The 22,718-nt window shown below is 31.5% G+C and overlaps 1 protein-coding gene across 2 annotated transcripts in view; it reads left to right on the top strand.

The window, feature by feature from the left end:
- Positions 1 to 6,925: 6,925 nt before the first annotated feature.
- LOC145330624 (neo-calmodulin-like) overlaps positions 6,926 to 22,718 on the top strand; it is a 108,141-nt gene continuing 92,348 nt past the window's right edge. For both annotated transcript variants that reach the window (XM_080175298.1, XM_080175297.1), the window contains exon 1: positions 6,926 to 7,059. The gene's annotated coding sequence lies outside the window, so the exon portion shown is untranslated. The remainder of the gene's footprint in view (positions 7,060 to 22,718) is intronic.

Genomic DNA, 22,718 nt, shown 5'->3' with positions numbered 1-22,718 from the left:
AAACTAGAAATTGTTTATCTTATTATTTACTACCTTTCAAGTAGGAAATCCACTCCATAATTGAAGTAAAATAGTCAATACATTCATGTTGAGGGAAATATACAAATTTCTCTCTTTAGGATGTCGTCATCCTTGTTTATCAACCTATTAAATTTGTTTTTTTTTTGCGAAAATGTCACCATAGTGTGTGATCAAAAAATACCTTCACATAATAAATGGTTAATACTAAAAAACTTTACTACTAATTGTAATTTAAACAGATTAAAACCTTCCCCGGACAAGTTTCTCTAAAGGAAAATAATTATTTTTTCAGCTGTTAGAGAGATCTTGTAAGAAATACAGTTATTTCAGTTATCCGATGTCTTTTTTTACTTTTATATGGATGAAAACAAAATATCCCTTTTTGTGGATTGAAATTATTGGTTGAAAGTTTATAAATTTTGGTTTACCAGTGTCCCTTACCCCCTCCCTGAGTATGTAATATTATTAATAACGATACAGAAAGAGGACAGACTAACCATATCCCGACTTATATTGTTAAGTCAGAGAAAGTAGGGAGATTTTAAAAAAGAAAGAGAGAGGGAGAAAGAGAAAAAAAGGAAGAAAGAGAGAGAGAGAGAAATAAAGAGTAAAAAAGACCGAAATAATTAGAAAGAGAAAAGAGAGAGAGATAGAGAGAGAAGTTGAGAAAATGAGAGAGAGAAAGATGAAGAGTAAAATTGAAAGATAAAGAGTAAAAGAGAGAGAAAGAGAGAGAGAGAGAGAGAGAGAGAGAGAGAGAGAGAGAGAGAGAGAGAGTGAGATAGAGAGAGAGAGAGAGAGAGAGAGAGAGAGAGAGAGAGAGAGAGAGAGAGAGAGGTATAGATAGAGAGAGATAGAGAGAGAAAGATAGAGAGAGAAAGTAACTTAATTAATCTGCTACACATACCAGATCCCAAAGGCAGAAATTATATCCATTTTGAACCTTTTGAAAAGTACATTATAGTTAAATCTTTTTTAATCATCTTAAAATATCATCTAAAAATATTTATTTTGAACAATTACTAATAATTTTTAAAAAGGTTATCTTATTTTTCATTAAATTTAATAAATTGTTTCTTTTTGCAATTAGAAAAAATCTATCTATCTATCTATCTATCTATCTATCTATCTATCTATCTATCTATCTATCTGTCTATCTATCTATCTATCTATCTATCTATCTATCTATCTATCTATCTATCTATCTATCTATCTATCTATCTATCTATCTATCTATCTATCTATCTATCTATCTATCTATCTATCTATCTATCTATCTATCTATCTATCTATCTATCTATCTATCTATCTATCTAGCCATCTATCTATCTATCTATCTATCTATCTATATATCTATCTATCTATCTATCTATCTATCTATCTATCTATCTATCTATCTATCTATCTATCTATATATCCATATGATGGATGTCTATTTTATTAAAGTTTAAATTAGTTTGATAAAGTTGAAAATTTTGATACAAGTCAAACCAAGGATAAAACTTTTATTAGTACCGCAGCTTTAATTTATTTGGATGAAAAAAGTAAAGTAAAGTATAATAAAGTATAAATAAATAGATTAAAAAATGCTTGTTTTACATTATAAAAATATTTTCCGCTACGCCCTATAGCTAGGTCTCTAGGGTCACCTTAAAAAATGGGGGGGGGGGGGTAAGTCGACCTTCCACCTTCTATTTTAGTTTTAAGAAGTTAATGAGAGCTTCGATTAACACCGATAGATTGTTGGAGTGTCCCACTCATAAAAATTAAAAATCTTTCTGGGCATATGACAAGCTTCACTATAAAGATTCTACGGTTAGCTAGATTATTCGATATGGACAGACAGACATACAGACAGAAAAACACATTTACACATACACACACACATCATCATATTTCTTCTTCATAAGTATAGAAATTAGAACAATGATTGTCTGTCAGTTTGTTTCTTAATATCTCGCTAACTCCTAAACGAAATATATGAAATGATAGATAACTTTTTGGGGGTGGGGGGGGGGGGGGGGATATTCTCCTACTTGATAGATAAGAGAAATCCAAGTAGAATGAAATTTTAAATTCTTTTGAATTTTCCTTGTAGGAGTACAAATGTAAATACAATTACAGGGTTTCTCAATGCATTGTCCACTGATAAAAATATATTATAAAAATTTAATAACAAATCTTAGGGATCTTAAGGGATAAGACATTGAATGATAAATTAATGCACATTTATAACAATGATGATTGCCAAAATTACCCTTTCTGTTTATTAAAATTATCTGTTGGAGTCCAATCTAATTCTAGGTTCAAGGTATAATCCTGCAGGTCCAGATCCAGTCTATTGTCATTCCCAAAAGGTGATCAACACGCTAGCTAGGATTACTTTTAATTTATATTATAAGGTGGATGTCTACTATATCTATATTAAGTCAGCCATCACCATAACTTTATTAAATACCCATAACTCATATGGTCGACTTAAATGTTTTATCTTCTTGACTTGTAGTACGGACTGACGTATGGACACTATCATACACTAATAATCAGGTATCTAAAGGGATAAGACAATGGCCGATAAATTGATGTATATCCCCAATGATGATAGACAAAATTATCCCTTTTGTAGATTAAAATTAGTGGTTAAAATGTTTGAACACTCAACTTGATTAACCAACCAATCAAAATTCACCCCAAAGCCAACGAATAAGAAAACGTTATTATAAAACTTTGAGGACCAGTGTAATAAACAGTTCATTGTCTCATATCTCTCTTACAAATGATGCTTTACTAAGACGAACCCCAAACTGTCCCACTTTGAGAAAGACGATTCCAGTGACGTCATATACGTTTAGGGAAGGGGGGAAGAAAATCTCTTCCCTTTTCTCCCATCTCTTTTGAAGAGATTTTCTTCCCCCTTCCCTTTTTCTTTCCCGAAACGTATATGACGTCACTGGAATCGTCTTTCTCAAAGTGGGACAGTTTGGGGTTCGTCTATTATCAGGTAATTTTTTTTTCTTCTATAAATTTATGTGTTACCGTTTAGTCAAATGCGCTTTTAAGTCCAAATGTTCTTAATTTTGACCAAATGTATTCACATGAAATGGCCATAATAAAAACAGTTTGACTTAATAAGCAAATTTGACTAAATGTTAACACAAAACCTTACTGAATCACCCTGTACAGTGCAGTGTACATATATATTTTAGGAATTTAAGAGTTTTAAGCACGAAATATTTTAATTTGGTAAAAATAAAAATATGTTTATACATAAAAAAAGGACAATTATGTAAATTTCATTCGTAGCGCAGCAATAACGACTTTATGGGATAATGGACAATGAACGATAAAGATATGTCCATCGCTTAATTACGATAATCAATAATACCCCAACTTTAGATTAAAATCATAATAAAAGAAGTATTTAAGCAATCAAATGAAAGATCGTGTTACAAAACCTAATTTACTAATAAGTAAAATCTGTATCTGTCTGTACTGAAGGATCTCGTTAACCGCTGAACCAAAATGTCACTTTTACAGTGTAGATTCTCATAGGGAAGGTATATATCTATTTTGTGGGGGGGGGGGGGGGATACCACCACTCATTCACTGCTGGATAAAAGGACACCCACAAAAACTAAAATTTCATAGGATTAAATATATTTCAAATTCTATATTAAAGTAACAGGATGTCTGTTTGTCTCTGTTTCTGTCTGTCAGTACCGAAGGATCTCGCTAACCGCTGAACCGATATGGATATCCTTTATAGGGTAGCTACACATAGGTCTGGAAATGTTTATAACTATAAACTTTTATAAAAATCAACAAACTAAAATTTAAAGGGATTACAGATTTTTAAAATTCTATATAGAAAAACAAAGTTGTTAGTTAATCGTTAAAAAAGTACCAGGGAAGTTTTGATATTACAAAGAATATTTAGGAACTTTGGCATCATTCAAAAATCTAATAAGAAATTGTCAATAAAAATGAATCAAAACGGCTGGTTTTAGCCATTTAGTACACCCAAACTTTTTGCTTTTATATAATTTGCTTGTTGGTTAAACCTTATTCTTGGGTAGTAAAAGGTTTGATATATAGATGGAAAATGCAATGGACGGAAAACTCTGAAAGAAAATCAAAGATTTTGAATTTATGCTTTTTTCACATAGATTCTGAGAAATAAATATTATATACTAGCGGCTACGCCCCTAGAGGCCTCTTGGTGCACTTAAGGGGGAATCAACTTACCCTATCTTCCATTTTATATTTTAGTATTAAAAAGAGAAAGAAAAAATATTTTTAGGGGAGTCATTTATAACCGAAAATTTCTCGGGAGGAAGGTAATGCCCTCCCTTAAAATATTTATAAACCGCGTTTTAAATTTTAATCTGTCAGTATTATCGAACCCTCAATTTTGGCCATTGTCTACATTCTATATCCAAAATGTCATTTTCAACTAATCTTAGCAATTTTATTGTCACTTTAGAGAATTAAAAAGCCACCTTTGAATATATAACACTATTTCCAAAGACAATTAGATTAATAAATATAACAGTTGGGTTACAGGTTAATTTATACCTATATTCTACTTTTACATTACAAATTATATTCTCTAGAGATGTTATAAGATAGAGGCAGGGAGGGAGGAGACATTGGGCTGCTTACACTAGTCCTCAAAGTTTTCTTATTTGTTGGCTTACAAAGTTTTGTGGCTTTCATTAAATTTTGATTGGTTGGTTCATTAAGTTGAGTGTCTAAATTTTTCAACCACTAATTGTAATTTACAGAAGGGGAAATTTTGTGTATTATCATTCGGGATGTACATCAAATAATCGGCAATTGTCTTATCCCTGTAGATCCCTGGATAGATGTGGTATGGAAAGTATAAGAAGAGGTGTAGTAGAGGCCAAATTATCAAGGAGGATATACAAAGTATAGTTTTAAATTTTCATAATTAAAATTTTATAAAACTTTTGTTCCTTTTCTTTTTGATAATTCAAATAAATATGATGTTTTATTTGTATATTTGTCAGATATTGGACCTCATTTCTGAGAAGCTTTAGATATGTCCTGGGGAGTTTGAGGGAGGGACATTAAGCCCTCACGAAATTAGTAGTCTCTAGTAGAACGTTGTCCCTATCCCAGTCATGAAAATTTATGAAATTTAGATGTATCGGATGCCCTACCCCTTTCTAAGGAAGGCTCTTAGAATCCTTTTGGATCATAGTTGTTAGTCCTTATTTGTTATTTATTAGGAAAACTGGTTAAAAACCAGATTAAAACCATAAAGATTCGAATAAAAGCAGAACCATATAATTTTTGTTTTTAGACAGACTAAAGAGCATCATACTACTTTGTATTATAGATAACATATTATAAGGAGAAAACCTTGCTTATAATCACTCTTTTTCTCACTTCTCTCTCCCTTTTCTCTTATTGAATACACAATTCTCTTTTTCTCTCCAATGATTCTCTCTCTCTCCTTGGTAAATACCCTCCAATGCAGCAAATATGTATGTAAAATAACATGATCTACAGCACTAACTTCTATTGATGGTTCCAAGTCAATAACACATCCCAATGATTGTTAACAAACAACCATTTATTGCATGACAACCCTTGCATTGAAGTCCTAAATGTGCCTGATAATGTATATGGCAAAGGGCTTCAAATTGTAAATTTTTTTCCTGTAATTAATCAACTGATACATTTTTAAAAATATATTTTGTGGATTTTTCATTAATATTTTGAGAAATTGTCTGTAATTACATAAGAAATTCCCTTTTTTAAAAATCTTTTTTTGATTATTATCAAGATTAAATAAACATTGTTTCGAGGGTTTGAATCTAATGGGGTTTCTGCAATACTTAAAAGATTATTTTCTTGCTTGTAAACATTCTTTTTTACTTAAACAAAATATCTATATAGTTTACCTGCTATGCAGGTACTAAATTTTATAAGGAATAATGAAAATAACAGTATCAAAAAAGTTTATTATTAAAAGTACGATTTTAACATAACTAATCATAAGACTTTTTGTAGAATAAAAATTGTATAATTAATGTTTTAGCTACTATGTGGGAGCTCCATATAAACCTGGTTTTAGAGAGAAGAAAAATATAAGAATAAAAATCTCTATCTCTCTCTTCTTTTTCTTTCTTTCTTTCACTCTCTCTCTCACACACACTCATATGAATTATAATCATCTCTTTTTGTATTTTTCCCCAAATCCCCTCCAATTTTCTATGTATGTGCACATTTTTTTTCTTTTCTATTCTTCTTTTTCTTGTTCCTCTTTTCCCTTTCTCTTTTCTCTTTCTTTACTGTTTTTCTCTAACCAATCTATCTCTTATTCTTTAGGTAGGTGTTCATATGTAAATACAATCAAAACAAATCTTTTTCTAAAACTTGCTCAAGACAACGTAAAAACTTTTTCTATAGTTTATTCAGTATAGTTTAGCATGTGTAGAAAACTAGACAGACCTGTAAATACTTTAAAAATTTAGGAATCTTCACTCCTTATTTTTGATAATTTTTTTTTATCCATTGGAGTATTATCCCAGCAATTGTTTTCTATTTAAATTTAACCTAACTTATTCTAAAACATGCAACATAGATTCTTTTTCTAATCCAAGATAAAAGATGTTATAAAGAAATATATCTTAAAAATCTTCAAGATAATTTTACTTACATTTTTATAGCCTCACCGTTCTTTTTTACTCTGTGTATATTCTCTAAAATGTGTGGTTGTGGTTGTGTGTGTGTGAGTGTGTGTGTATATGTTTGTGTGTAAGTGCTTGTTTCCACCTCTCTCTAAATCTACTCACACACACACACACATACACACACCATTCCCTCGGACCTAAGTATGGATGAAACTGTATCTATCTATGTCTGCAGAAAGATCAGTAAACTCCCCACCTTTGCCAAGGTCGAGTGGCTGTTAGTAAAGACACCCAACCATCATCTGTTACAAATAATTATTTCAATATCAAAAGTGACATTTAAACTAAATGCCATATAATCTAATTTTTACATCAGGTAATTTTATTTTCAATAAACGACTATAATTAATTATAAATTTTATAGCTGATATTTGAAGAAACGTGAATATAATTTTGTAAGATTGATTCCCTTTAGATTTATGTATATAATCATGTACAGATTAGACTTCGTTGATGGTCGCTTATAAAATAGCAAAGCTTTATACAATAAAGTTCATCCAACCGTAAACATAGCTTTCATTTGACGGATTTTGAAAGGTTAAAACTAGTAATTATTTTTTTATAGTTTTTTATTGATAGATATTTAGAATGTCAAATTCTAAAGTTTTCAATTTGAAATTATTTATTTAAGAAGTGGGTCGTATTTTGAGATTTGTTGACAATAGCTGCCAAAAATCAAAATTGTCACATTGCATTTTTATTACTATATTTTTACTGTATACCAGTCTATTATTCTTTGTTTCATTAAGAACATTGTTTTCTTGTCATTGTTACGCTACTTATGAAGATAATTGTAGTTGTAATACTTTAAGAGGATAGACTACTTAAGAATTTACGTTGTTATAAGCTCTTTCTAGTATGATTGTTTATCCTAATATAAAATAGGCGGATTTTTTGCTGGTTTCCACTCAAAGTGCGTTATGGAACACAGAAAACCCTGCCACCCCCCCCCCCCCTCTATTTTCAATTTAAAAAAGGGTAAAGGTGTGTAGTTTATCTGGTGTTATTTGTTACTTTAGGTTAGGTTAGATTTTGTTACATAGGGTACAGGCTAGATACGCAGGGTTAGGGCACTGCAGGTATTATTCTTGTAGGATCACGGACCCCAGCAGGGGTTAGGCATTAACACCTCTATACTCACTTGTTATAAAACCAATGGGATGGGTGTTTCTGTGTTCGCTAGACACTTAGAGAAAAGGCACCGATAAATTGTGTTCTAGCTAACTTAAAACAATAAATTTTGTTCTAATAATAAAGATTTTTATTGGTTAATCTAGTGAGTCTTTTTAACAATTAATGTATATCCGTCTGTATGCTTTTCTGGGGAGCTTTGATTGTAAATTGAAGCATGTTAAAATCGTCTTATCGTTACTAAACAACATTCTTATCGATTTCATCTATAATACAAAGTTCATCTGTCTGTTTGTTTGCAGCAAAGGATCTCGCTAACCGCTGAACCGATCGGGTTCTCCTTTACAGGGTAGCTTCTCATAGGTCCCGGGAAGGTTTATAACTATTTTCTTGGGGGGATGGGACACCCCTAACCCCCCAAAAAATAAAAAATACCACCCCCCCCCCCAAAAAAACAATTTTTTTTTATTTTTTTTAAAATCTAAAACACGAAAAATTTGTTTGATAAACCTCTTGGGACAAAGCCGCTAGTATACCAATAAATTATGGGAAGCGTAGCATCAAAATATCTTGACAAGAAAGTATGTACGTCTTATAAAAACAATTCCAATTTTTAATTCTAATAATTCTATTCGTAGAAATTATAATTGTTTTTCCTAATTTTGTAAACCACTATCACTCTTTCGTTAGTTTGTTTGCTGATTTTTTGAGCTTCGCTTTTATGCATATTGTCATGCTCAATTATGAAAATATTTTGTTTTTTTATTTATCCTAAAAGTACAAACGAAATTTTGAAATAAATATATCTACTAAGCTGTTTAAATCCAAAAGTCAAACACAACAATAACATTTTTATTTACATATATAGAATCTAATCTTTATAAACACTTCTACTCTACAGCTAACCTTTTCAGTAGGTGCATCATGTTCCATTAAATTTCTTGCACTGTTGCGGTTAGGTTTTATGCCATTTTTAGTAAGGAATGTTTTCTGTAAGTTAAACATTAGTGAAAATGTCGACATAATATATATGATAAATGAAACAAAATGAAATGTCGATAATATGTCAGCTATGACCACCTATTTATATGTATCATGATACCATTAAGTAATGATTGAAAAACTTCTATCTTATGACATTATGCCTAATATTCTCATGAATCAGCATACCTTAATCAAGAAATTAGGCTTATGACATCATTAAACAGTTGGTTTAAAATATGTAAAAGATAAACATGTATATTGTATGATTATATAGTTGCTACGCTTTCTAATTTATTTAAAACTAATTGTTACAGCAAATTTTATTGCCTAAACATCCGTTACGGACGTGAGGATCGACCCTAATTGTAAAAAAGCCTACAATCTGGTAATTTGTGTAGGTTTGAACTTAACAAAGCATTTGATGAAAGCTAAAAGTTAAATTATTTCAAATAATATTACAACAAAATTACAAAAGCGCTGCTATTCTATAGAACATGTACATATGTATGTCCTTATAAATGGATTTGGTTAAAATTGGAGGGGAGATCAAATTATTGTCCATTTTACCCGCGACCGTGGCTCAACACGTCGCGAATCCGCTGGTCGTCGAGGAGGTGACACCGCGTAATAACTAAAGACGTTAAAAAAGATTCCTACTGATACTATTTCAGTTGCGCTACATAAATAATTAGAGTAGGAGGAATGCCTTGACCCAAAATAGGCGCAATGATTACCATACACAGCTATGGCTTCTCACACTAAGGTCGTGCAATCAAAGAGTTAGTTGTCTAATGGATGTTAACTAACCTTAAACCACGGGTGTTTGGACAGAAAAGGAGACATTTGGCTCCCCTTAGTTATCCTTGGTTGTTCGACCTGGCGTTTGATTGTCATGTAGTATGAAATAAATAATTTAATCTAAAGTACAAAAAGAGAAATTTATGGTATAAAATAAAATTATTTCTTAAAACACAGAAATATAATATTTAAAATATTTTAATTAACGGAACTTTGTTAATACTATTATATAAGTAGTAATTTCTTTTTGGCTGTAGCATAGGATATTGCTAACCGCTGAACCGATATTGTTCTCCTTGTGGTAAAGATTCTTATATGTCTAGACAAAATCTATAACTATTTTGGGGGATGGTATCTTTACCCCCCCAAAAGAAATTGCTTCTAGGAAAAATATTACTCCTTAATTTTTTTTTGCTTTCAGTTTTTCAAACTTAAATTTATAATGAGGGAGCGGGTTAACCCACCATTAAAAGTGTCCCTAAAGTGTTATTGCTAGTATTTAAAATTGTCATGAGTAATATGAAGTCTTTCCTTGTGATTCTTAATATCAATTATAATAACTTATATAATATCGCTACTTAATACTTTTTTCTATAAACTAAGTGATCGCAAATTTAAAAACCTATTAAAATCGTCCTAATTAAAATTGTTCTTAGACCTTGAATGAGGACTCCAGTATCAATTAGGTATAATTTTGAAAGCTTAACAACTTTGTGATTATTTTTAAAAACATATTTCAAAGCTATTTTGACTTTTATATATTGATATTCTTGTTATTATTGTTCCGCTTTGCTTTTATATATGTTGTCATTCTTGTTATTCTTATATTAGGTGAAGTGAGTGTCTTTATCTTTTAAGAGCATTATATAATAGTATCTTATGATTGTAACACATTATTAAGATAGCTGTACTTTTAAATAATTCCATAACTAATTAAGCGGAAATCTTTTGCTTCAAATATACTAACAAAATGACAAATTTACATTGGATATATAGAAAGGCCGACAGATAGACAAACATACAAAAAAGAGAGAGATGGACAGATTAACAGATTTACAGGTAGAAAGACAAGCAGACAGGTAGACAAACAAACAAGACTAACAAACAGACAGACAAATAGACAGTCAAACAGACATTCAAGCAGATATTTAAACAGACAGTGAAACAGACAGTGAAACAGACAGTGAAACAGACAGTGAAACAGACAGTGAAACAGACAGTGAAACAGACAGTGAAACAGACAGTGAAACAGACAATCAAACAGACAGTAAAACAGACGTTCAAACAGGCATTTTAACAGACAGTCAAACAGACAGTCAAACAGACAGTCAAATAGACAGTCAAAAAGACAGTCAAACAGACAGTCAAACATACAGTCAAACAGACAGTCAAACAGACAGTCAAACAGACAGTCAAACAGACAGTCAAACAGACAGTCAAACAGACAGTCAAACAGACAGTCAAACAGACAGTCAAACAGACAGCCAAACAGACAGTCAAACAGACAGTCAAACAGACAGTCAAACAGACAGTCAAACAGACAGTCAAACAGACAGTCAAACAGACAGTCAAACAGACAGTCAAACAGACAGTCAAACAGACAGTCAAACAGACAGTCAAACAGACAGTCAAACAGACAGTCAAACAGACAGTCAAACAGACAGTCAAACAGACAGTCAAACAGACAGTCAAACAGACAGTCAAACAGACAGTCAAACAGACAGTCAAACAGACAGTCAAACAGACAGTCAAACAGACAGTCAAACAGACAGTCAAACAAACAGTCAAACAAACAGTCAAACAGACAGACATATAAAAAGAAGGACAAACAGAAAGGCAATCAGACAAACAAACAGATAGATAAACATAAGAATTACTTTAAACATACAGACAGTCAAATAGACAGACAGACAGACTAACAAATATTTTAGTTACATTATATGAATACCCTTACTTTTTATACAAATAGATAAAAGACAATATCAAAGAAAATGATTTTATCTAAAAACTATTATTTATCTTTTTCTTTATTTTTAAAACACAAAGCTTTTCTATAAATAGGGTCTGTAAGTACGTCCATCCGTCTATCACGGTTACCTCTTTTTGTTAATAAGGCATGTTAATATTGTCCCGTTGATAAAAAAAAGGTACAATTTGTTTGTTTGTTCATAGCTAGTGACATTTCAATTACCGAATACAACTCTCTATTAAACAATCACGTGAATGGTTATTGGTTATGCCTGTTATAGGCCTCGGTATTCTCTTAATTCAAACTATTAACCCTTAACAGTCGGGCCCCTTGCCGCACCTTAATTGGGGGGGGGGGCGTTCAATGCCCCCCCCCTTTTATCTCAGTTCCTATTAGAGCTAGAGGGCTAAATTATTTTGTGCAAGTCCCCTGTTTGATAATGAATTTCCGACCTTTTATAAGTCAAAGTCAATTTTCGCTTCCTTTACCCTTTTATTTAACAGCCTTTGCTTTTAGGTCCTTTTTTATTTAAAAATTTCAAACGGCTGTAATTTTCTTATTTTTGAAGCTAGAATAACAATTTTTTTTACAGAAAATGTTTACCTTTATGTAAATTTTATATTAGAAATATCAAAATATAAATTTCAGCGGCCGCAGCTGTACTTGGCAGCTGCCAGCCGCCGCAGTCGGCGGTCGGCGAGAAAACGGCGGCAGATCTTTATGATATTTAAATACGTCATGTAGACATGTAAGAAAAGCTTAAGTTTAAAATTTGACGTCTCTGAGCCAAAAATTGCGGCCACAGGAGCCTTTTAAGAATTTCTGGAGACCTGGAGGATCAGGACCCGCAGGATCATACATGGAACCTGAAATTGACTTGAACACCATTCTTTCATATGATGTTGTACAACTAGAGGATATTTTAGTATTTTGGTAAAATAAAATGCTTTGTTTAGGTAAAAAAAATATTTTTGCTCTTTACCTGGATGACCGAAAGGGTTAATGTCGTGCATCTTCTCATCTTCTTAGTTATGGTCAGGAAGGGAGGGGAACAAAGGGCTTTAAATCATGCTGAGCTGGATAAATCATTTTAGTGGTGAGCCAGATCGGGGTGAGCCAACTTTCCACTAATGGGAGCACAGCATTTTATGAAATGCCGCGCTGTGATTGGCTGAAATTCGGCTTACCCCGATCTGGCTCACCACTAAATTTCTATAAACACGATCTCTCATTTGTTGGCTCAAAAATTGGATACTCTCAGTTTTTACACCAACAATGTTTATCTGCAAAAGGGAAAAATTTTATTTTTTGTAATTAATCGTCCAGTATCTTATCGGTTTAGATACTTCGTTTGGACTAATGTTAACAAACAATTGATTTATTGCTACGCTACTTATAAAACATAATTATTATTTAAATATTTTTATAGACTTATCCTTATCAAATTGTATAAAGGGAAATGAAATTTATCAATGCTTATTTTTACTTTTTCTATACTGTTTAAGTTTTTCTTTTTATTACAGTGAAACATGATAACATATATTAAAACAAATTATAAAATAGAATAAGAAGAATAAGTTCTATTTTTGAGGTTATTTAATTTGAAAACATGATTTTCTTGGCTGTTGTTAGATATAGTTGAAGTTTCCTCTTCCAACAAGGTTCTATTTTAATACTTAATTTTTATGTCAAAAAGTTTCCTTATTATTTTGGTTTGTGAGAAGATTGTTCCAACTGATGTTAACTTGTTATTGCTGCGCTTCTTATAGAATTGTTTGTCCATGTCATAGTACATTCATGTTTTGTTTTTTGGGGGGGGGGGGTAGTGGGTGGGGGGGGGAGGAAGGACGTACAAAATCTCAATAGAGGGATGGGATGGGAAAATAACAGGTGAGGGAGGTACAATGGCGTCCTAACCCCACCGAAAAAAAACTTTTTTTATCGCAGGGAAAATTTAAATCAGAGGGAATTACTCCTCTTCATTTTTTTAAGGGGGGAAATCCACATTTGTTCACCTATGTTTTAAAACCAAAGGCCTTAACTATTTTAAAATGATTTTCAAAGGTTTTTGGCCTCCTTGCTACTTGGTTTAATAAAAACAGTTTTTATCCCGAGATTAAAAGTTTGTTAGACGTGGACAGTACTAAAGTAGCGAGATGTATGCGCGTGGTTGTGTATTAAATGTTTGTATAAAAGTAGAAGGAAGCATGCCTGTCTTTCTGTGTGTTTGAAACGAAGGACCTTGCTAACCGCTGAACCAGTATTTTAATCTTTTATAGTGAAGTTTTTTTTATAGGGCCAGGGAAGTTTTTAACTATTTAGGGGGGTTACCTCCACCCTCCTAAGATAAATTGCCACCTACCCCCCCCCATCTTATTAAATGCATTATCAATTTTTAAATAAAAGTTCGAATGGCTAATCTATCATATTAACATTAATTTGAAAATTGCAAAAAAATATTAATTAAAATCTCGTAAACGGCTGAACCAATTCTTACACAGTTTTCTAAGAAGCCTAGTATTGGTCTTTAGGAGTTTATCGGCTAATTGGAAAATGGAAAGAGGGGACTTTGTACTGTAAATTATACTTATACCTAAAGTTTAAGAAAAAACATGATCGCTAATTCGTTGGATTAAAACTTTGGAGATTATTATAAAATCTTTAATTGTTGGTACAAACTAGTAGTGTTCAAACTTCTTCACCAATGATCTTAATCAGGAACAGGGGTAATTTTGTTTCTCGTATTCATTCAAATCCGGTGGATAGGAACCGGTTCTCATTTATACGAAAAAACTATGTCTAGCATCGTATTATAAACCGCGTTCTACTAGTATAGAAATGTACAAACTTAAGATTAAAACCAGTTTTTTTTTAGCCCGTGCCTATATCCGGCCTATATCCGCGGAAAGCTGTTTATAATACGACGAAAGAAATAACTATTATCATAATTGGTGGCATACATCAATTTATCGTCCTTAAAATTTTACTACTCGATTGTAATATCTTTGGTGGAAAAATTAAGGATAAATGTCCTGACGTATGTTTATACTTTGTAACTAACTAAATGCCACGCCCCTAGAGGCCTTTAAATCGCCCCCCCCCCCCCACTTTTAATTTAAGTTGTTAAAAATTAGGGGGGATGGGTATATCTTTTTTTTCTAGGGGCGATGTTTCTTGGCAGGGGGGTGGTACCCTCCCCCAAAATAGCTATAAACCTTCCCAGGACCTATTAGAAGCTACACTGCTAAGGAGCACCATATCGGTTCAGCGGTGAACGAGATACTTCGGTACATTCACACAGACAAACAGACCTCCTGTTACTTTATTATAAGGATAATAATTTTATTAATTGTGGCATTGGAATGACAGGTGGATATTATGTCAGCTATGACCACTTTATAGAAATGACACATTATCGATATAAACCAATAAAATTGCAAATCGGCAGAATGCTATCTGTAATTATAAAGACATTAATATGAATATAAAAATCATTAAATCGACAATGTCATTAATTTTTGTCATCTAAAAAATTCATTTAATAAAAGTAAACATTACTGATTCAAATTTAAGTCGACGATCACTTATGTATTAAAAATGTAACCCAACTCTGATAATGATATTATGACTGTATTTGATATAGAAACAACAAAACAAGGATGACAACATCCATAAAAGCGAAGCACTGAAACGGTAGAACAAACGGACATTAACACTTGTATAGTATCTGAACTGAATAATCAGAATTTAAAAGTATAAGAGCCAAGCAAAATTGTAAGTAAATTTGTTGAAAAGCTGCTTGAAGCAGGATAATGTTTATGGACATACTTAAATTTTTTGACTTGATTATAAAGTTGCTTCGCAGAATGCTATCTGTAATTTTAAAGTCATTAATATAAATATAAAAATCATTAAATCGACAATGTCATTAATTTTTGTCAACTAAAAATTCATTTAAGAAAAGTAAACATTACTGATTCAAATTTAAGTCGACGATCACTCATGTATTAAAAATATAACCCAACTCTAATAATGATATTATGACTGTATTTCATATAGAAACAACAAAACAAGGATGACAACATCCATAAAAGCGAAGCACTGAAACGGTAGAACAAACGGACATTAACACTTGTATAGTATCTGAACTGAATAATCAGAATTTAAAAGTATAAGAGCCAAAGCAAAATTGTAAGTAAATTTGTTGAAAAGCTGCTTGAAGTAGGATAATGTTTATGGACATACTTAAATTTTTTGACTTGATTATAAAGTTGCTTCGCTTATAATATTGTTCTTTGTTGTCCCAAAAATCAATATACCAAAAAACAGATCAAACGGATAATTAAAACACTTGAAAATTTGTTGTTAAAAAAGGAGAAAAATCAACATGTTTAAAATGGACGTACGGACATTCTGGTAATGATTATAGAGTTGCTACGCTTTCTAAATCGTACCCAACTACTACAGGAATCATCATGCAAAGTTTGAAATCGATAGGACAATTTTAACATGCCTAAATTAACGAACAAAAGCTATCTATCTCGGACGGACGTACGGACGGACGGACGGACGGACGGACGTACGGACGGACGGACGGACCGACCCTAATTATAGAAAAGCTTCGCTTTTAAAAAGTTATGGTCATATTGAATAAACGTTATTGTTTTGTTACATGGTCAATCTTCTGCCTTTTGATTTTTGGTGCGTGTGTGTTTGTGTGTGTGTGTCTCTGTGTGTGTGTCTCTTTGTGTGTTAGTTTGACAGAGATAAATTTTTAGGTAGTGAAGCTATTCTATAACTCACTTAGTCTGTCAGTCTTAAATGATAAATACATATACGTTTTTTTTGTGTAGTTGTCCTCCCCAAAAGTAGTTATAAAAACATCCCTGGATCTACAACGAAGCGCTAGAACGTGTCATGTGTGACGTCATAAAAAAACGTTTAAATCCATCTCCTTTTAAGGTGTTTCCTTTCTCATTTTAACTGTCCCTCCTTTTTAGATGTTTTTTTATGACGTCACTTTTTCTTTAGTTTTGACGTTGTGTTGAGCCACGATTCGAACTCATCAAATCCCCGACGACGAGCGGTTGCGCAATGTTTTTAGCCATGGTCGCGGATCAACTATAGTTAAGAAGCTCTTTTGTCCTTTTGCAACTATGTGAAACACTATGTTTAAGCGTTGTGATAATATGAGGAAGTAAATGCATACCATACATTTTATGAGAACTAATAAATGTTACTTTATTTTAGGTAAGTTACAGGCAGATAAACAGGCTAGCCAAGATTACCACGCACATCTAGGACTTCTCAGTCAAAGGTCGTGCAATCAAAGGGTTGGTTGCCTGTAGGACGTTTTACCGAGTAATCATGCACTTCAGTAGCAAGATTTGGTTCAGAGATACATAAAAATAACACCTAATGGTGTATCCCGTCTTCTTAGAGGTTATACAGGTTAACGCGCCGGCCTAGACTGTTATTACTATGTAAAACTACGGAATAAAATAACCATGGAATTCTTTATATGTATTGTAATACAGAGAGAGAGTGGACAATGGCCTGTATTTGATGGCTTAACAATTTTTATTGATTGGTTTAATAAGTTGAGGGTTGAAATGTTTCAAAAAACTAATTTTGATTAATAGAATGAGTAATGTTGTGTGTCATTATTAGGTATGTACATCAATTTATCAGCCATTGTCTATCCCTGACTGTAATATGTTTATGTGAAATAAACATGTGTATGATTTCGGTCATGAAAGGGAAAGTATAACCAGGAAACTTAAGGCATAAGACAATTTAGAATAAACAAAATCATTCATGGAATATGAGGGGGGTAAGGTACGTTTGTCATAAAATGCATTTGTAATAAATTATATTTATCATAAAGGTACGTTTTTCATTAATTACTGGTACCCAAAGTTTTATACTGGTACTCAAAGTTTTTTACTGGTACCCAAATTTTATACTGGTACCCAAAGTTTTATACTGGTACCCAAAGTTTTATACTTGTACCCAAAGCTTTATACTGGTACCCAAAGTTTTATACTGGTAAACAAAATTTTATTTTTGTACCCAAAGTTTTAAACTGGTACCCAAAGTTTTATACTGGTACCCAAAGTTTTATACTGGTAAACAAAATTTTATTCTTGTACCCAAAGTTTTATACTGGTACCCAAAATTTTATACTGGTACCCAAAGTTTTATACTGGTAAACAAAATTTTATTCTTGTACCCAAAGTTTTAAACTGGTACCCAAAGTTTTATACTGGTACCCAAAGTTTTATACTGGTAAACAAAATTTTATTCTTGTACCCAAAGTTTTATACTGGTACCCAAAGTTTTATACTGGTACCCATGACAAATGTAGTTAATGACAAATGTACCTTTGTGACAAATGGTTTTATGACAAATGTAATTTCTGACTAACGTACCTTTATGACAAATGAAATTTTTTACAAATGTACCTTTATTACAAACGTACCGTTATGCCAAATGTACCTTTATGACAAATGTACCTTTATGACAAACGTATATTTATGACAAATGTTTTATGACAAGTGTACCTTTATGACAAATGTAATTATGACAAATAAATTTATGACAAGTGTATTTATGATAAGTGATGGCTTGCAAAACTGTTTTTAAAATAATTTCTTCGAATAATTTTGTTTGTCATAATTGGGATAGTACAGTAATTTATCGTCCATTTTCTTATCCGTTAAGATCCGTTATTAAAATATAGTAATAATTAATTGACAAGGTTGAAAACATCCATATAAGTTAACATATTACAATCATTTACTTAGTTGGGGAAAAGTCCGTTTCGTGCCCTTAAGGGGCGATTCGTCGTATTTTAAAAATTTTTATAGGTTATTTTAGGTAAGGTTAGGTTATTTTGGGTTAGGTGATTGCCCCACAGGGTTAGTCATTTGGCCCCGCAAGGTTATAGCCCCCCGCAGGGGCTAGAAATAGGAGAAAGGCTACTGTGAAAAGTACGAAAGGGACTATACCCCTTAATTGTTTTTAGGATGGAAGGGATATCAAATTGGGGAACAAACTAGTAGTACCCAAACTTTTCCAGAAATAATTTTAATAGGAATAGTTTTGTTTATTGCCATTGGAGGAATACATGAATTTATTATCAATTGTCTTATCCGATAAGATCCCTTTTTTCAGTTAGTCTAAGAATCGGATATAATCTGTTAAAAATTTGGAGCCAAACTAGAAAACTATGTTTATTTGTTCTACAGACAGCTTTCCGCAGATAGTAAAATAAAAAATATAAGATTAACTAGAGGTTTGTTGGTCAAGAAATGACATGATTTTAAGTATGGCTCAGAACCTGTTATAATCCAGCAGATATTAATCGGTCTTGAAGCTTTAATTATAATTTTTATGCCTTGCTAAATATAGTTCTTTATATTTCTTGATATATAAAATATTCTTATAATTTAAATATAAAAAGAACAATTGTAAATATTCATAAATCAAGAACTATTACATCCATTGGTAGCAAAGAATTTGTTTTACAGTGTTAATGAATTACTTAATCTGAAATCTAAATAAAGCTAGCTATTTTTTTATTCTTTGTTCAGAAAGACATACGGACATATCTTGGTTGTGCGCCCAAAAAATATAAATATAAATAATCTCCCCCCCCCCCCATCCTCCTTAATTTCACTATATTTATCCAACCAATATAAATTTTTAAAAATTATTTGGATAAAGGGGGAGGGGTGTAAATTTGCCCTGAATTCAAAATGCGAAGAATTTATTTATTATGCTATTATTCTTTTGATGGTATAACACACACATACACACAAATCCCTCACACACACATTCCCATACACACACACACAAACACACACTCATACTTAAAAACAAGTATTTTTTTCAACTTTATAATTTTTTACTTTTACTTTACTTTACTATAGATAAATTAAGGTTTCTCCTTTATTTATATCTGTGAAGTTCTTCCTGTGGTAGCTTATATATTTTAATAGGTAGTAATTTGTTACCTAGTAAAGAAAAAATAATATCCAGGTTTAGTTTAAACGACAAAAAGATTTTTATATAGACTGTGCTTTGAATTGTAAAAAATATGTGTTAAAGTAAGATATTGTAACGACCAGGGAGGAAGGGTACATAACTGGTACCCAAAGTTTTATAAACATATTCTCGTTCGATGGGTTAACAACTTTGGTTACTTTTATTGGGTAATGAATTTTGATTGGTTGGTTCAAACAGTGTTCATCTTTTTACCAACAATTTTAATCTACAGATGGGATGTTATTATTATTATATTACATAACACATAACATAAATTTATCGTCTATTATCTTATCCCTGAAGATCAGATAATAGACGAATATAACAAGGGTAATTATGTACATAAGTAGCGCAGCAATCACAAGCTAATTAAATGCATGTAGAAATTAACAATAATATTAGCCATTTCTTAGAGATTATTAATTACTTGGTCGGACAGACATTTGGACGGACGACGTATAGATAGACGGTAGACATTCTTACAGTCGGATTGGCAGACAAACTTACAGACGAACGTAATACCCTATGAATATTTATAGAGTAGATGCGCAACTATGGATGTACATTAGAGAAGGTACTAGTCAGGGATCTTAAGGGATAAGACTATTGACGATAATTTGATGGAGATTCCCAATGATGCTAACAAAATGTAACCCTCTTTGTATATTCAAATAATTGGTTTAAAAGTTTAAACACTGATAAAGTAGAGATTTGATAAAGTACTCAATGTTTTAATCCAACGAATATGTTAATTCGTTTATAAAACTTTGGGAACTGTATCTACCTGGTACTTGGGGACAAGTATTTGGGAATAAACGAGAGATATTATGCAAATCTAATTTTCAATATATACACCACGAATTTCAATAAGGACATAGATATACTATAGATAGATAGACAGGTAGTTAATTTATCTTAGGTAGCATAGAATATGGTTGATAGACAGGTATATAGTTCTTTATAGTATAGTATTTTTAATAAGGGCATAGATATCTAAACCTATAGATGTATAGACAGGTAGTTAATTTATCTTAGGTAACATAGAATATGATTCATAGACAGGTATATAGTTCTTTATAGTATAGTATTTTCAATAAGGACATAATATACTATAGATAGATAGACAGGTAGTTAATTTATCTTAGGTAACATAGAATATGATTTATAGACAGGTATATAGTTCTTTATAGTATAGTATTTTCAATAAGGACATAATATACTATAGATAGATAGACAGGTAGTTAATTTATCTTAGGTAACATAGAATATGATTCATAGACAGGTATATAGTTCTTTACAGTATAGTATTTTCAATAAGGACATAAATATACTATAGATAGATAGACAGGTAGTTAATTTATCTTAGGTAACATAGAATATGATTCATAGACAGGTATATAGTTCTTTATAGTATAGTATTTTCAATAAGGACATAATATACTATAGATAGATAGACAGGTAGTTAATTTATCTTAGGTAACATAGAATATGATTCATAGACAGGTATATAGTTCTTTACAGTATAGTATTTTCAATAAGGACATAAATATATATACTATAGATAGATAGACAGGTAGTTAATTTATCTTAGGTAACATAGAATATGATTCATAGACAGGTATATAGTTCTTTATAGTATAGTATTTTCAATAAGGACATAAATATACTATAGATAGATAGACAGGTAGTTAATTTATCTTAAGTAACATAGAATATGATTCATAGACAGGTATATAGTTCTTTATAGTATAGTATTTTCAATAAGGACATAAATATACTATAGATAGATAGACAGGTAGTTAATCTATCTTAGGTAACATAGAATATGGTTCATATACAGGTATATAGTTCTTCATAGTATAGTATTTTCAATAAGTACATAGATATACAAACCTATAGATGGTTTGAAATAGATATAGAAAACTTATAGATGGATAGACAGGTAGTTAATTTATCTTAGGTAACATAGAATATGGTTCATAGACAGGTATATAGTTCGTTACAGTATAGTATTTTTAATAAGGACATAGACATACAAACTTATAGATGGATAGACAGGTAGTTGATTTATAATTGGTAACATAGATTATGTTAGATAGGTTGATAGTCAGGTATAATTAAAATTGCCTTTCTGTCCGTGACCAAGAACGTCCATACTTTTTATTGTTTTTTTTAAACGGGAGGATTGGTGGGGGGGAGTTAGAATTTTTTTTAAAAAGCCACTCCCCCCTCAAAATACAAAAAATGTAGAATTAAAATGCATTGACGTACTTGGTCACGGATAAAAAGATAATCTTAATTATAAAGTAGCTTTGTTACTAATAAGAAACAAATTAAGCAAAGCACTCTCTTTGTAATATGATTAGATAAAAATATATGCATGTACATACAATGAATATTGTAATCAGGGAGGGAGGGGACTATGGACTGTAAATTATATTGCCACCTCTATAGTTTATAACCTTATTCTACAATTTGTTAAAATTTTGATTCATATTTAATGGCAGTCCAAACGTTTAAATCAATAATTTTGATCTTTATGGGGGTAATTATGAATATCATAATTTTGTGTGGCATTAATTTATTATCCATAGTCCTATCCCTTAATATCCCTGCTTATACCTTTCATTATTAATTACAGAAAAAGAAACAAACAGACAGATAGACAAACAGCATAACATACATAAATATCTTTCTCTATATATATTTGTAACTAGTAGCTATTAGGGCGGGTTCATATCAGAATTAGACAAGGAGGGAATGTGCAACAGATAAAACTAACTTAAAGAAAATTTCTGACCGAAAAAGAATTTAACAAAATTGATATTTAGAATGCGACCACTTAAAAATGTATTTCATTAATAAAAAAATATGCAAAGACGACATTCAAGTCATCTCTACTTATTATCTCAGTTTCTATTAGTGCTAGAGGGCTAAATATTTTTGTGCATTTCCCCAGTTATATAATAAATTTCCGACTATAAGTCATTCAAAGTCATATTTCGCTTCCTTACCCTTTATTTATCAACCTTTACCAACGACCA

This window comes from Acartia tonsa, chromosome 10, assembly GCF_053477335.1.
Source record: "Acartia tonsa isolate MP-2025a chromosome 10, ASM5347733v1, whole genome shotgun sequence".
Lineage (NCBI taxonomy): Eukaryota > Metazoa > Arthropoda > Copepoda > Calanoida > Acartiidae > Acartia > Acartia tonsa.
Note: the sequence above shows the minus strand (reverse complement) of the source record. Positions and strands in the feature narration are given on the sequence as shown.